The sequence below is a fragment of the Pinus tabuliformis genome, chromosome J (assembly GCF_031772625.1).
Source record: "Pinus tabuliformis cultivar Carrire ecotype Pingquan chromosome J, CPIR1, whole genome shotgun sequence".
Taxonomy (NCBI): domain Eukaryota; kingdom Viridiplantae; phylum Streptophyta; class Pinopsida; order Pinales; family Pinaceae; genus Pinus; species Pinus tabuliformis.
In genome coordinates, this window is record NC_142295.1 from 105,864,498 (window position 1) to 105,878,405 (window position 13,908).

The 13,908-nt window shown below is 38.0% G+C and overlaps 2 pseudogenes; both read right to left on the bottom strand.

Moving 5' to 3' along the window:
* Positions 1-1,862: 1,862 nt before the first annotated feature.
* LOC149225747 (putative aspartic proteinase GIP2 pseudogene) lies at positions 1,863-3,187 on the bottom strand (annotated as a pseudogene).
* Positions 3,188-10,952: 7,765 nt separating this feature from the next.
* Positions 10,953-12,443, bottom strand: LOC149225748 (putative aspartic proteinase GIP2 pseudogene; annotated as a pseudogene).
* Positions 12,444-13,908: the final 1,465 nt, after the last annotated feature.

Genomic DNA, 13,908 nt, shown 5'->3' on the forward strand with positions numbered 1-13,908 from the left:
TACCACAAGTTTGATGAGTTAAAAAGTTTGAAATATTAGTATTGTAAAAAAATATTTTGAAATTTGATTTAATGTGGGTGTATATGGGGCATTTTAAGAGAAATTGGTTTACATCTTCTAAGTGTCACAAAGTTGAAAAATTCTTTCAACCCACGATGTTTTAGGAATTGTCCAATACCTCATTTCACTATAGATCAAGTGCATTGTTGCACAAGCATTTGCATACCAAATCTTTGCACAAGACATGAATTAAAAGGCAAAAAAAAGATCATTTTGTTGATAAACTCAAAAGCATTGATATTGAAGGTTCAATAGAAGATATTATTGTGATGTTTTCTACCTAGTCAAGTAGCTTACATTATTTGCATAATATTTAAACCAAGAAAAAATTGTTAATGGTGTATAGTTATTTATTTGAAATCTCTAATGCAAAATTGTTATTTAAAATTTTAGGATATTTTCATGGGATCGTTATTATTATTAATGGTTTATTTTTTTTAAATATGAGGTTATGGTTATATAGTATCATTTTTGTTAGAATGCTTTCACTAAATTGTGTGTGCTTTGAATGCTAAAAAAACATCAATCCATTGTCTAGTTTCATATTCGTGGATCAAGTTGGATTAATGACGAGCACCACTAGATGTGTCTCGAAACCAAAACTTGCTTGGGATCTTGCTTTATAAGGGTTAGTTTTAATACTTTTTTGTCTTTGCTAATCCAAGGTTAATTATGAAAAGATCCTTTAGTACCTTGCAATAATGATACAAGGTTTATATCATCAAACCTTGAATAAAAATCACGTAATTCACAAATGTGCTTATTCTTACCCTACTATACCATTGTCTCTTTTTTATTTGCTATATTTCAAACTTTATCACTTGCAAATTTAATGAATTTACTTTTTTGAAACACTATATTATTTTAGTAAGACTTTCAAGGCCTAGCCTTTGACAAGGCTACCTCTTACTATTTTACAACTTTGTTGGAATTTCACAATTTGCCATTTATAAAATTTGTGAAAATTCAATATTTATCTATTCAAAAGATTTACATACAATTTTTATAGGATAAAAGCCTATCTAATCTATTAATCTTTCCCATTAAACCCTTATTACCTACTAAAAATAAATTCATTTTACTATTTAAAATTAATGTAGAAAAAAATTAATATTTATATTAACCTATAATACAATCCATAGTTATTATTAATTTAATATTGATGTTGAAAAAAAAAATTAATATTTATATTAACCTATAATACAATCCATAGTTATTATTAATTTAATATTGATGTTGAAAAAAATCAATATTTATAATAACTTATAATAAAATCCATACTCATGATAATTTATATTTAAGTACATCACAAATAGATAAAACTAAAAATTAATGATTATAATGATATTATGATGTTGCTAACCTGCTTTATGTCATTAGTGATGTTAGAAATAGAGTTCAAAATAGACATGAGGATAAATTAGTTTAAGAATTTTCTATATACATAGATCTAGTTAAACAAAGGCCAGCAATATATGACTATCCCTTTGAATTTATGAAACTAATCCAATTTCTATGTACATAGATCTAGTTAAACAAAGGCCAGCAATATGACCATCTCTTTGAATTTATGAAACTAATCCAATTTCTATGTACATAGATCTAGTTAAACAAAGGCCAGCAATATGACCATCTCTTTGAATTGATGAAACTAACCCAATATTGACTTTAGTTATTATTTCTTCTGTTTTCCCTCCTCTATTATTCATGGTCTCATACATTGCAGCTATGCTCTTTCTTTGCATGGGTGGGTGGACATTGATATTGGCAAAGGTAAACCATGAGCACATAAAACTGACTCATCATGTGGATGTTGTGAAATTGAAGTTGGAACACGTTGTTTGTCCGCCGAGCAGAGAGGAGGAGAAGCCGAGTGTGGAGTTGGCCACATCGAATTGGAGCAGATTGTCCTGCATCTGATACGTCCCTATCACAATTGATGTCACCGGATCCTCCCCTGCATCAACAAATCCCAGACACAACACATTATTACTGACACTCACCATGGAGTTAGCTCCAAAGATCATCCAAACGGTAGCATCGCCCTGCAACACAAGGTCGATCTCTGGCACTCCGGGCCCCACGCGAGTGGACCCCACCCCGCTTGTCTGGACACCGTTGGGCCCGACACCGACGGCCCCCTCAACGCTCGAGTCAAAACACGCACCGAAAGGAATCACAGAGGCAACGCGCGATACATTCCGTTGCCTCATCAAGCTGGTAAAGACGCCCACGAGGGAGTTATAGATGGGTGTGGCGAGTTGCGTGTAGGGCGCCACGGTGCTCAGCTTGGTGCCGCCACGGCCCCTCGAGTCGATTCGTAACTTCTCCTTGTCGATCGGCAGATGGACACTGCCCACTATTATTCCCTGCACCTCGATGTAAAAGGCGCTGCTGTAGACGGGATTCTTGATGAAGGGAGTTTGGATGAGCCCGAGCGAGAGGTCTCTGCCAGGCGGCGGAAGGAAGACGAGCGGCCCGTCGCCAAAGAAGAGAGCACCCGGTGCATTGGAACTTGGCAGACACATGGCAAACTTGCGGCCAAAGCCTGCCGCAGCGGAGAGCTGAGCTGCAGTGCCAACGTGGACGAGCTCATTCCGGTGACGCCAGCCGCCCCGCTTGGCAAACCGGAGAGGTCTCCTTTGCTAGCGCAGGCGAAGGCCAGGTCTGGGAACCTGACGAGGGGGCCGGGATTCGAACCGTCGGTGCTAGGAAGAGCCGCGACATCCTGCCCGAGTTCGAAACTGTCGGTGCCTAGGCCGGGTACGACGCATGTATCGTTGTTGCAGCCGGGGGCATGGGGGGCATAACAGGTGCCACAGCCCGAATACAAATAAGATTTGCACAGCTGCGCACTGCAGGCCACCGGGGTGTAAGTGGAAGATCTGTAGCTTTTCTTGTCACATCGTACCCACATGTAGTCCTGCTCGATGTCTACCACTAAACGCAGAATCCGCACAGGTGTTCTCTGCCGGATTTCGACGGTGTAGAGCAGTGTCGCAGGGTCTTGGGTGATCTGAGTAACAAGAGCCCTCGTGCGCCTCTGCGCCGAAGCATTTGCAGGCAATTGAAAGAAGCAGACGATGGCGATGGCCATCAGAACGAGACGAAGTTGGAGCGACGCCATTGGTTCGATTCGGTAGAGCTGGTGATATTGGGATAAATGGAATTTGGGTATGGACAGGCGGAGGCAGGGGCGATTCGATCCCTGGCTTGCCGTGAGGTTGTTGGATTTGAGTATTGGGAAAACTAAATAAAGTAGACCAATGCACAGTTTTACTATGAGAATTTTCTTATTTTAGCAATGTTAATCAAAAGAGATAAATGATTATGGAAGCTCTTTTTATTTTCTTCTTAACACTAGTCAAGATCGAAAAATAATTTTGGTTATCAAGATTGGGGTTGATTGTTTCTTTATAATATCTTACTTCCTTTTTCCCTCTAACTCGTTATTACTCTATAACTTAATTTTGGTTATCAAGATTGGGGTTGATCACCTCTATATAATATCTTAGTTACCTTTTCCCTCTAACTCTTTGTGACTCCATAACTTAATTTTGGTTATCAAGTTTGGGGTTGATCACCTCTTTATAGTATCTTAGTTCATTTTTCCCTCTAACTCGTTATTACTCTATAACTTTATTTTGGTTATCAAGATTGAGGTCGATCACCTCTTTATAATGTTTTAGTTATTTTTTCCCTCTAACTCTTTCTGACTCCATAACTTAATTTTGGTTATCAAGTTTGGGGTTATCACCTCTTTATAAGATCTTTGTTCTCTTTTTCCCCTAACTCTTTATTACTCCATAGCTTCTCTTCAAATTTGGAAGTAATATTATTTTTAGTATTATCTTTATATTGGTTTTTATTTTGGTCCAAAAGATTTAAATTTCAATTAGTTTTGAAATGTTTACACTGCTCATATTAATACAAGTTTATTAAAATTTTGAAAAAACAATTTTTTTTTAGAATGTAAATTGGTGTTATCTAATCGGTTGATCACGATTTGTATTTGGTTTTTTTATGTGGTTTTAAATTGAATAAATATAAAATATAATATTTATTGGCCAAGTCTCATAATAATTTAACCTTTGTTACAACATCATATGCCTTCTCAATACCACATATCCAAAAACTATAATTCATTTCAAAATCAAAATATTTTATTTTATAACATTTTTATGAAAAAACTCTATTATGTCAATTATATATATATATATATATATATATATATATAGATAACTTTTTGCATAAAAGTCAGCTAAGTTGCATATTACACTTATTTTTCATGAAGATATAAAAATAAATAAATATCTTATCAATCTTCAAACTCAAAGTGCTCAATCCAAAAACTATTAATAGAATTTATTGTATATTTTACTTTAAATAATCTAATAACTATAGCATTTGTTGCATTAACGTTGTTTTGGTTATATTTGAGACAACAAAAGTATCAGTTTTCTTTTGATCTATATCATTTGGATATGAAAATAAAAATATTTATAATATATTTATTGAGTAATCTTTAGGTGCTATTTTTTGGAAATTAACTCGTAAATAGGCTTGTTTATAATAGTTTGGGTCAAAAGAACTAATTTGTCTATAATTTGGTATGGATTTATTGAAATCACAAGTTTGCCAAAAGAACTCTTCACAACCTAAGTGTCTCAAGGGTTTTTGAGGATGTTGAATCCATATATGTAGCCAAAAACTCACTTTAAACAACACGAATCAAGAATTAGCCACAATTATTTTACCAAATTCTAACAAAATTATTTAGAAAACTCTAAAAAATCACTTAAAAACTACTCTGGTATTTATTAATAATATATTTTTTAAAAATAAAAAATTGTAAAATTAGTTATATATAAATTAATTAATTTTATAATTTAATATTTAATAGTACAACAATTTTAAATATAAAATTAAAAAATTAATTAATAAAAAAATCAATATTAATTTATTTTCGTTAGTTGATGAACCTCCACGTTGTAACTTTGACTTTCAAAAACTTTGAAGGTAACCGTGAAGGGCAAGAGATTTGCAGCTTTGATTGATACGGGAGCTACTTATAGCTTCGTGAGCAGAAATGCAGCAAATTCTTTTGGAAAGAAGGCAAAGATGGAGAGGGAATGTAGTGCTTTCAAAGCAGTTAACTCTTCCATTAGGGTTGTTGATGGGGTATTGGAAAACACTCAGGTAAGGGTAGGATCATGGTTCGGAAAGTTGGATTTGAGAGTTGTGGATATGGATGATCATTCTATGGTGTTGGGGCTGGACTTTATGAGGCTTGCACAAGCCATACCAATGATGACCCGGGATCTTCTCTTGATCACAGCTGAAGGGAAGAACATGATGGTACCGATGAATAGAAGGAGTTGCTTGGGGTATAGACCAAGGATGGCTTCTATGACTTTGTATCCCAAAGATCCAAATGTGAAGCATGAGGATGTGGAGCAAAGGGGACTTGGGAGTGTGGTTCAAACAACGAAGGAAAGGAAGCTTGTTGACTTCGTTGCAAGAGCTGGGAAGAAAAATGGAGAAGGTGAGAAGAAGACCTCACGAACATGGAGACACTTGTTGGGAGCATCTTCTACTGATGATCTTCACAATGGAGTTGCAAATGAAGCAAGCCCGAGTGCTACTTCAAAAGCAGTGGTTGATGAAGGTTATGAGGGTAGAGATCCTGCTGGGATAGTGGACTTTTGCAGATATGCTATGGGCATATATGACTTTCAGTTGACAAAGGACAAGCTAGGTGAGCTTGGATGTACATGTGAAGAGATTGAAGCTGTGCATAACTACTTGAGGACACAACATCAATCTGACACATGGGTGGATGAGAGTCAGGGAGGAAACTTCCTGGCCCTTCTTTCTTCTTAGATGACATAGAAGATGGGGCTCATTGTTAGCTGCTCATGGCAGTGAGCCCTCAAACATGTTGAGCAGGTATGACTGATGATGCAGGGATGGCTTGGCATCAAGCATCATGACATGCTGCAGATGGATGGGGTTTCCATGGACCTGAGCATGGACAGTTTTACACATAGTTGGTATGATGGAGATGGAGCCTTATATATGTTGCAGGGATGTTTGCCTTATAAGGAGGAGTCTACATCATGGATGATGGTGGTCTTGGTGACAATTTGGTCACTAAGGTGTTACATGATGGAGATGGAGCTTTATATATGTTGCAGGGATGTTTGCCTTATATGGAGGAGTCTACATCATGGATGATGTTGGTCTTGGTGAAGAATTACCGGGATGACATGTTGTCGAGGACGACAACGATTTCAGGTGGAGGAGTATGTAAGGCCCCGCGACGATGGGCGGGCGCTCCGTGCACAATGACCCGATGGGCAGTGCGACGAGCCGGTGCGGGCGCGGTTACACGATGGGCGAGCGCCCTGGCGGACAGTGCGACGAGCTGGTGTGGGCGCGGTTGCACGATGGGCGGGCGCCCCGTGCACGACGACCCGACGGACAGTGCGACGAGCTGGTGTGGGTGCGGTTGCACGATGGGCACGACAACCCGGCGGACAATGCGACGAGCTGGCATGCGATGGACAGGCGCAGCGAGTTGGTAATGCGGCAAGCAGGCGAGAGTCGCCCGACGAGCTGGCGTGCGACGGACAGGCGGGCGACCCGTGCACGATGGGCGGGCGACCCGTGGGCGACCCGTGCACGATGGGCGGGCGACCCGTGCGACGAGCGGGCGGTGGTGAACGGCGGTACCCGGACCTGCGACGAACAATGCGACGATAAACTAAGTGCGGCGAAACACTTAGTGAATAATGCGAAATGAAAGAAGGCCGAAGCCTTATACTTGGCGTAGGGGAGGCTTTGCCCATGGGCAAAGGCCGACCTGCAAAATAATAAGGCAGGGGCTTGTAAAACACTTTTATGGGGTCGGCCTAATGGCTTGACACCCCCTCACCAAATGGCAAGCAAGCGTATATATGGATGGCGCAGAGCTTCATTTGGATCATCATTCGATCAACGCATTCTCTCTTCTACGATTGGAGCAGGGGTAAAACAGGGCGCAGTTAAAGTGCGCACATCTCATGCGCAGAAGTGATAAGTGCGCAGATTTTACCGGAGCTTGACGTGGGTGAAACGAAGGGTGAACTTAAGGCAGTTTTGTGCAGAACCGAGTTGGAGGAGTTCTGGTGTCTCGGGTGAGCACCCTCCTACCGAGTGAGGTTGGCATATGGTTGTAAAGGCTGTCTTGCCTTGATTGTAAATATTTCTAAGTGTTGGCCTTGGATTTTGCCAGGCACACTTGTATGATGTATTATTGAAGATTATCATAATATATTGTTATCGGGCAGACTTGTTCGGGAGTTGCCCCTCCCTTTATACTTGTGTGCAATTGTTATTGTTCTGGTTAATTGCATATTGGATAATGAATGTGTATGGGCTTCATTAAGTATAAAGGTTAATGCATTTTACTTGGTTGCGAAACACAAACTAAGTATGTTAATGTGGAAAGGCGTAGTCCATGTGTGCAAGTATTGTTAAAAAGAAAGTACACGGTGGTGCCGCACCTCGCCGGACACGGTTGGAAGACTACCGTAGGCCTGGGGGCATGACAAGATCCCTCTCGTCCCCTCAGGGACACTCATTCCTCCTATCAAAATCATGAGGCTGGAAGGTAATACTTCCTACAATAATGAATCTGGTATTGTCAAAAGCTTCATAAAATACTACTCAAAACCCTAACAAAGCTCATTCTCTCGATTTTATATATAATATCATTGTTGTTAGAACGCTTTCACTAAATTGTGTTTTCTTTGAATGTTAAAAAATGTCAATCCATTGTCTAGTTTGATATTTATGGATCAAGTTGGTTTAATGACAATGGCCACTAGATGTCTCGAAACCAAAACTTGCTTGGGATCTTGCTCTATAAGGGTTAGTTTTAATACTTTTTTGTCTTGATAACACAAGGTTAATTATGAAAATATCCCTTACTACCTTACAATAATGATACGAGGTTGATACAATCAAACCTTGAATAGAGATCATGTAATTCACAAATGTGTTTATTCCTACCCTACCCTACCATTGTCTCTTTTTTATTTGCTAGATTTCAAAACTTTAGCGCTTGCAAATCTAATTACTTTACTTTTTTGAAACTCTATATTATTTTAGTAAGGCTTTTGAGGCCTAATCTTTGAGAAGGCTACCCCTTACTATTTTACAACTTTCTTGAAATTTCACAATTTATCATTTATAAAATTTGTGAAAATTCAATGTTCATCTATTTAAAAACTTTGCCTACAATTTTTATACGATAAAAACCATCTAATCTATTAATCCTTCCTATTAAACCCTTATTACCTATCAAAAATAAATTCATTTTACTACTTAATAATAATATTAAAAAAAACAATATGTATAATAACCTATAAAATCCATACTGATAATAATTTAACATTAATGTAGGAAAAAATTAACATTTATAATCACTTATAATAAAATCCCCATTTATGATACTTATATTTAAGTACATCACATATAGATAAAACTAAAAAATAATCATTATAATGATATTATCAGGATATTACTAACCTTATTAAGGAATTTAGACTTCTGTGATCCATAACATTGTTTAGATAATCTTCGGCAAAATCACATAACCAATCTTTTGTCGACGCGTTTCGAACCAACCAGTGTGGTTCATCGTCAGGACAAGTTGAAGAACCAATCTGGCCTAGCTTGCTTAAATAGAGGTGCAGAGACTCCAGGGTTAATAATACCAACGGCTAATTTTGACCAATGACCCTAGTCAAATTAGTTAAATTAATATTTAAATATTTTTTATATAGTTTTTTATAACTTTTTATAAAGGCGTTAATTAAAAATAAGTAATAAATAAATCTAATATTAATTAATTATTAAGAGAGTTCTAAGTAGTACCCTATCTAATAATCTAATGGTTATATCGCATTTATTTATACTTGATATTATTCTAATATAATTTTTACAAAGTAATAAACCTTATTAGGTAATGGTAATAATGGTAATAAATTTTAGAATATATTATTTCTATCTATTATTTAAATATAAAGGTCTATTCCAAAATTAAATTTAGTAAGTTATATATGCTTATTAAATGATCTACTGAATAATATATAATTCCAAATAAATTGTTAACTCTTAATTCTTCCTAGAATTTAGCTCCTTATGGTAAAAATCAGATTTTAGGGTTATTAAAGACCCAACCAATAAATCGTAAATATCTATAAAACCCAATGGTTAAATACTCAATATTAAATCAATATTTTAAGTTTAAATATACTCACACTAATACTATTAATATATCATAATATACCCATAAACCTACCTTAATAATCCATATTTAATTTTGATGATAAATATTTCAATAAAATTAATTAATAGACATAAGCTAAAGGCCAACTCGATTCTAGGAAAATAATAGAAAAATAATAGAAAAAATAATGAAATAAGGAAAAATCAAATTTAATTAAAAAATCGCCCAAAAGAATCAAAAACAGGTTAAGGTTAATTCACCAGGAAGCCCGAATGACTTAAATACTCCAAAATAATAGGATAAACTTGCCAAAAGAGAAACAAAGGAGGACAGAAACCTTGAGACTAACACAAAGGAGAATGAGGAGGCTAGGAAGACAGGGCTGGGACCCAGCAACGGCTAATCTTCCAGCCATCATCCCTATTAAGATTGTTCGGCCTTTTCTCAATCTCCAGGGCCTCTCTAAATTTGCGATGGTGAAACTGCGGAATTTTGGCAATGACTTGAGCCTCCTCTATGCATACATGATGCATAGTCTTCCCTGCATGCTCAGCCAGGGCCGAGGACTTGGTCCTACCATGTCTTAAGTCAGCGGAATGCTCGCTGATCCGCTGATTGATAGAACGACCAGTTTCACCAATATAGGGGGTCCCACAGGAACAGGGAATGATATAGACACCCTTCATGCTCTTAGGGTCAACCGGGTCTTTTACAGACCTGAGGGAGCCACGGATAGTATTGAGAGGTCTAAAAGTTGCGGATACATCATACTTCCTTAGAATCCTCGCAATCCTATCTGTGGTCCCTTGGATGTAAGGAAGGTTCACACCTAGAACATGATCCTTAGGAACCTTTCGGATTGAAGGCTCCTTCCTGGCCTTGAGGAAGGCTTTTTGACCGAGGTGCCTATTGTAACCATTCTTCTCAAAAACATCAAGGAGGTGAGCCTTCTCAGTTTCCAGGCTCTCCTTATCTGAAATTCTCACAGCACGGGTGGCAAGAGTGCTAAGAACTCCTAACTTCTGAGCGGGGAAATGATGTGACGAAGCATGCAAGTATTGCTCAGTATGCGTCTTCTTTCTAAACACCTGATGAGAAAAGGAACCATCCACCTTCTTCGAGATGAGGACATCCAAGAACAGAAGACAACCATTCTCTTCCTTCTCCATCGTGAATTTTATGGAGGCGGATTGGTTATGTCATTGGTAACGTTAGAAATAGAGTTCAAAAAAGAGATAAAGATAAATTAGATTAAGAAATTTCTATTTACATACATATAGTTAAACAAAGGCCAACAATATGACCATCTCTTTCAATATTTATAATATTGACTTTGGTTATTATTTCTTCTGTTTTCCCTCCTCTATTATTCATTGTCTCATACATTTTTGCATGGGTGGACATTGATATTGGTAAATGTAAACCATGAGCACATAAAACCGACTCATCATGGGGATGTTGTGAAGTTGAAATTGGAACATGTCGTTTGTTCGAAGAGCAGAGAGGAGGAGAAGCCGAGTGTGGAGTTGGCCACATCGAATTGGACCACATTATCCTGCATCTGATACGCCCCTGCAGAGAGAAAAACGCATATTCCTGTACCCGGTAATTAAACATAATGTGAGAAATCTCTCTTATTTATGGTGCTCATTGTTTATTATAACAGCTTATTACATATGAAAATGACTCATCATGCGGAAGTCGTGAAGTTGAAATTGGAACACGTCGTTTGTCGGAAGAGCAGAGAGGAGGAGAAGCCGAGTGTGGAGTTGGCCAAATCGAATTGGAGCAGATTATGCTGCACCTGATACGTCCCTATCACAATGGATGTCACCGGATCCTCCCCTCCATCAACAAATCCCAGACACAACACCTTATCAGTAACAGACACCATGGAGTTAGCTCCAAAGATCTTCCAAATGGTAGTGTTGCTCTGCAACACAAGGTTGATCTCTGGCACGCCAGGCCCCACGCGAGTGGACCCCACACCGCTTGTCTGGACACCGTTGGGCCCAACACTTACGGCCCCCTCAACGCTCGAGTCAAAACACGCACCGAAAGGAATGACAAGAGGCAACGCGCGATACATTCCGTTGCCTCATCAAGCTGGTAAAGACGCCCACGAGGGAGTTATAGATGGGTGTGGCGAGTTGCGTGTAGGGCGCCACGGTGCTCAGCTTGGTGCCGCCACGGCCCCTCGAGTCGATTCGTAACTTCTCCTTGTCGACCGGCAGATGGACACCGCCCACTATTATTCCCTGCACCTCGATGTAAAAGGCGCTGCTGTAGACGGGATTCTTGATGAAGGGAGTTTGGATGAGCCCGAGCGAGAGGTCTCTGCCAGGTGGCGGAAGGAAGACGAGCGGCCCGTCGCCAAAGAAGAGAGCACCCGGTGCACTGGAACTTGGCAGACACATGGCAAACTTGCGGCCAAAGCCTGCCGCAGCGGAGAGCTGAGCTGGCAGTGCCAACGTGGACGAGCTCATTCCGGTGACGCCAGCCGCCCCGCTTGGCAAACCGGAGAGGTCTCCTTTGCTAGCGCAGGCGAAGGCCAGGTCTGGGAACCTGACGAGGGGGCCGGGATTCGAACCGTCGGTGCTAGGAAGAGCCGCGACATCCTGCCCGAGTTCGAAACTGTCGGTGCCTAGGCCGGGCACGACGCATGTATCGTTGTTGCAGCCGGGGGCATGGGGGGCATAACAGGTGCCACAGCCCGAATACAAATAAGATTTGCACAGCTGCGCACTGCAGGCCACCGGGGTGTAAGTGGAAGATCTGTAGCTTTTCTTGTCACATCGTACCCACATGTAGTCCTGCTCGATGTCTACCACTAAACGCTGAATCCGCACAGGTGTTCTCTGCCGGATTTCGACGGTGTAGAGCAGTGTCGCAGGGTCTTGGGTGATCTGAGTAACAAGAGCCCTCGTGCGCCTCTGCGTTGAAGCATTTGCAGGCAATTGAAAGAAGCAGACGATGGCGATGGCCATCAGGACGAGACGAAGTTGGAGCGACGCCATTGGTTCGATTCGGTAGAGCTGGTGATATTGGGATAAATGGAATTTGGGTATGGACAGGCGGAGGCAGGGGCGATTCGATCCCTGGCTTGCCGTGAGGTGTAAGGCCTTCAGCATTGACTTCAAAAAAGCCCTCTCGAAAAAAATATGAAACAAACAAATCCCCTAGTTTACATCGTAATCAAATCTACATTACGTTGCTTGACGCAGTGAAAGGTTAATTTAACATTTTAGATCTTTTAAATGGAGTGATCTTTTTTTAAATAAAATATAAAAAGTAATATATATATATATATATAAAGTTTGGTAGGAATATATTTTTATCATATCTAATATATCACTTTAATATGGACCAATTGAATTAGTAATTTTATATCTAGGAGTATCTTAATTGAATAAATTTATATTTTTAAAATATATTTTTTTACATATTTAAAAATTAAGAATTATTTAATTACATATTTTATTATATATATATATATATATATATATATATATATATATATAAAATTTTATGATTAAAATTAGGAGTTGATTCTTTCTTTGTCATTGATGATGGTTGAAGCTTATTTTGGTTTAATAAGAATGGTTTAAAGAAACTTTATTTCTTCTAGTTGGGTTTTTAGGTATTTATGAATTTTTTTAATGTTGTGGAGATTTATTTTATAAATATTTAGTTTTTATTTTTTATTTTAAGAGAGATGATAAATGTATATATTGAATAATTTGTTTTTATTTTTATGATAAAAAGAAAGGAAAGAAGTGTTCCAACATTACCATAGTTTTCTTAATTTTGGTTTTGGTTACCAAGGGGTAGGGTTGATGATCTTCTTATAATATCTCTTTTTTTTCTTCTAGCTCCTTATCCTCCCACAATTTATCCTTAAATTTGGAGATAATAGTCTTTTTGAAAATATCCTTATTCTCCATCCTTAAATTTGGAGATAATAGTATTTTTGATACTATCCTTATTCTCCATGTGAGCCTAACCCAAAAGGCTTCAAGGAAAATTGAACCCATAACCTCCCAATGACAGAGTGCTTTACTAATGGGACTTCTACTAATTGAAATAACCCTCATATCAAATGAATATATCAAAATGAGTTAAAAAAATAAATTCAATTTTTCTTTTTGGGCAGTAACACATATTTTCATCTTTTTATTTAAAAAAGAAAAGAAAAAACATAGTTAAAATATTACTTAATTACCAATATTTTGAAAAAATAAAATATTTTGATAATTTAATTATATATTTACAATTTAAATTAATTTTTAGTAATAATGATGATAATTAACATCCACTAAGATTAATATTGTCTATCCAAAATTAATCCAAATCCTTTAACATATTATTTCTATGCTAGAAGAGAATTGAGAGAAGGGTGATCACCATAGTTTTGTTGCCTTAATAGGTCAAGAAGGTTCTTGGATTTGAGTATTGGGAAAACTAAATAATGTAGGCCAATGCACAATTTTACTATGAGACTCTTCTTATTTTAGCAATGTTCATTTTCTCCTTAACACTCGTTAAAAGAGATAAATGATTATGGAAGCTCT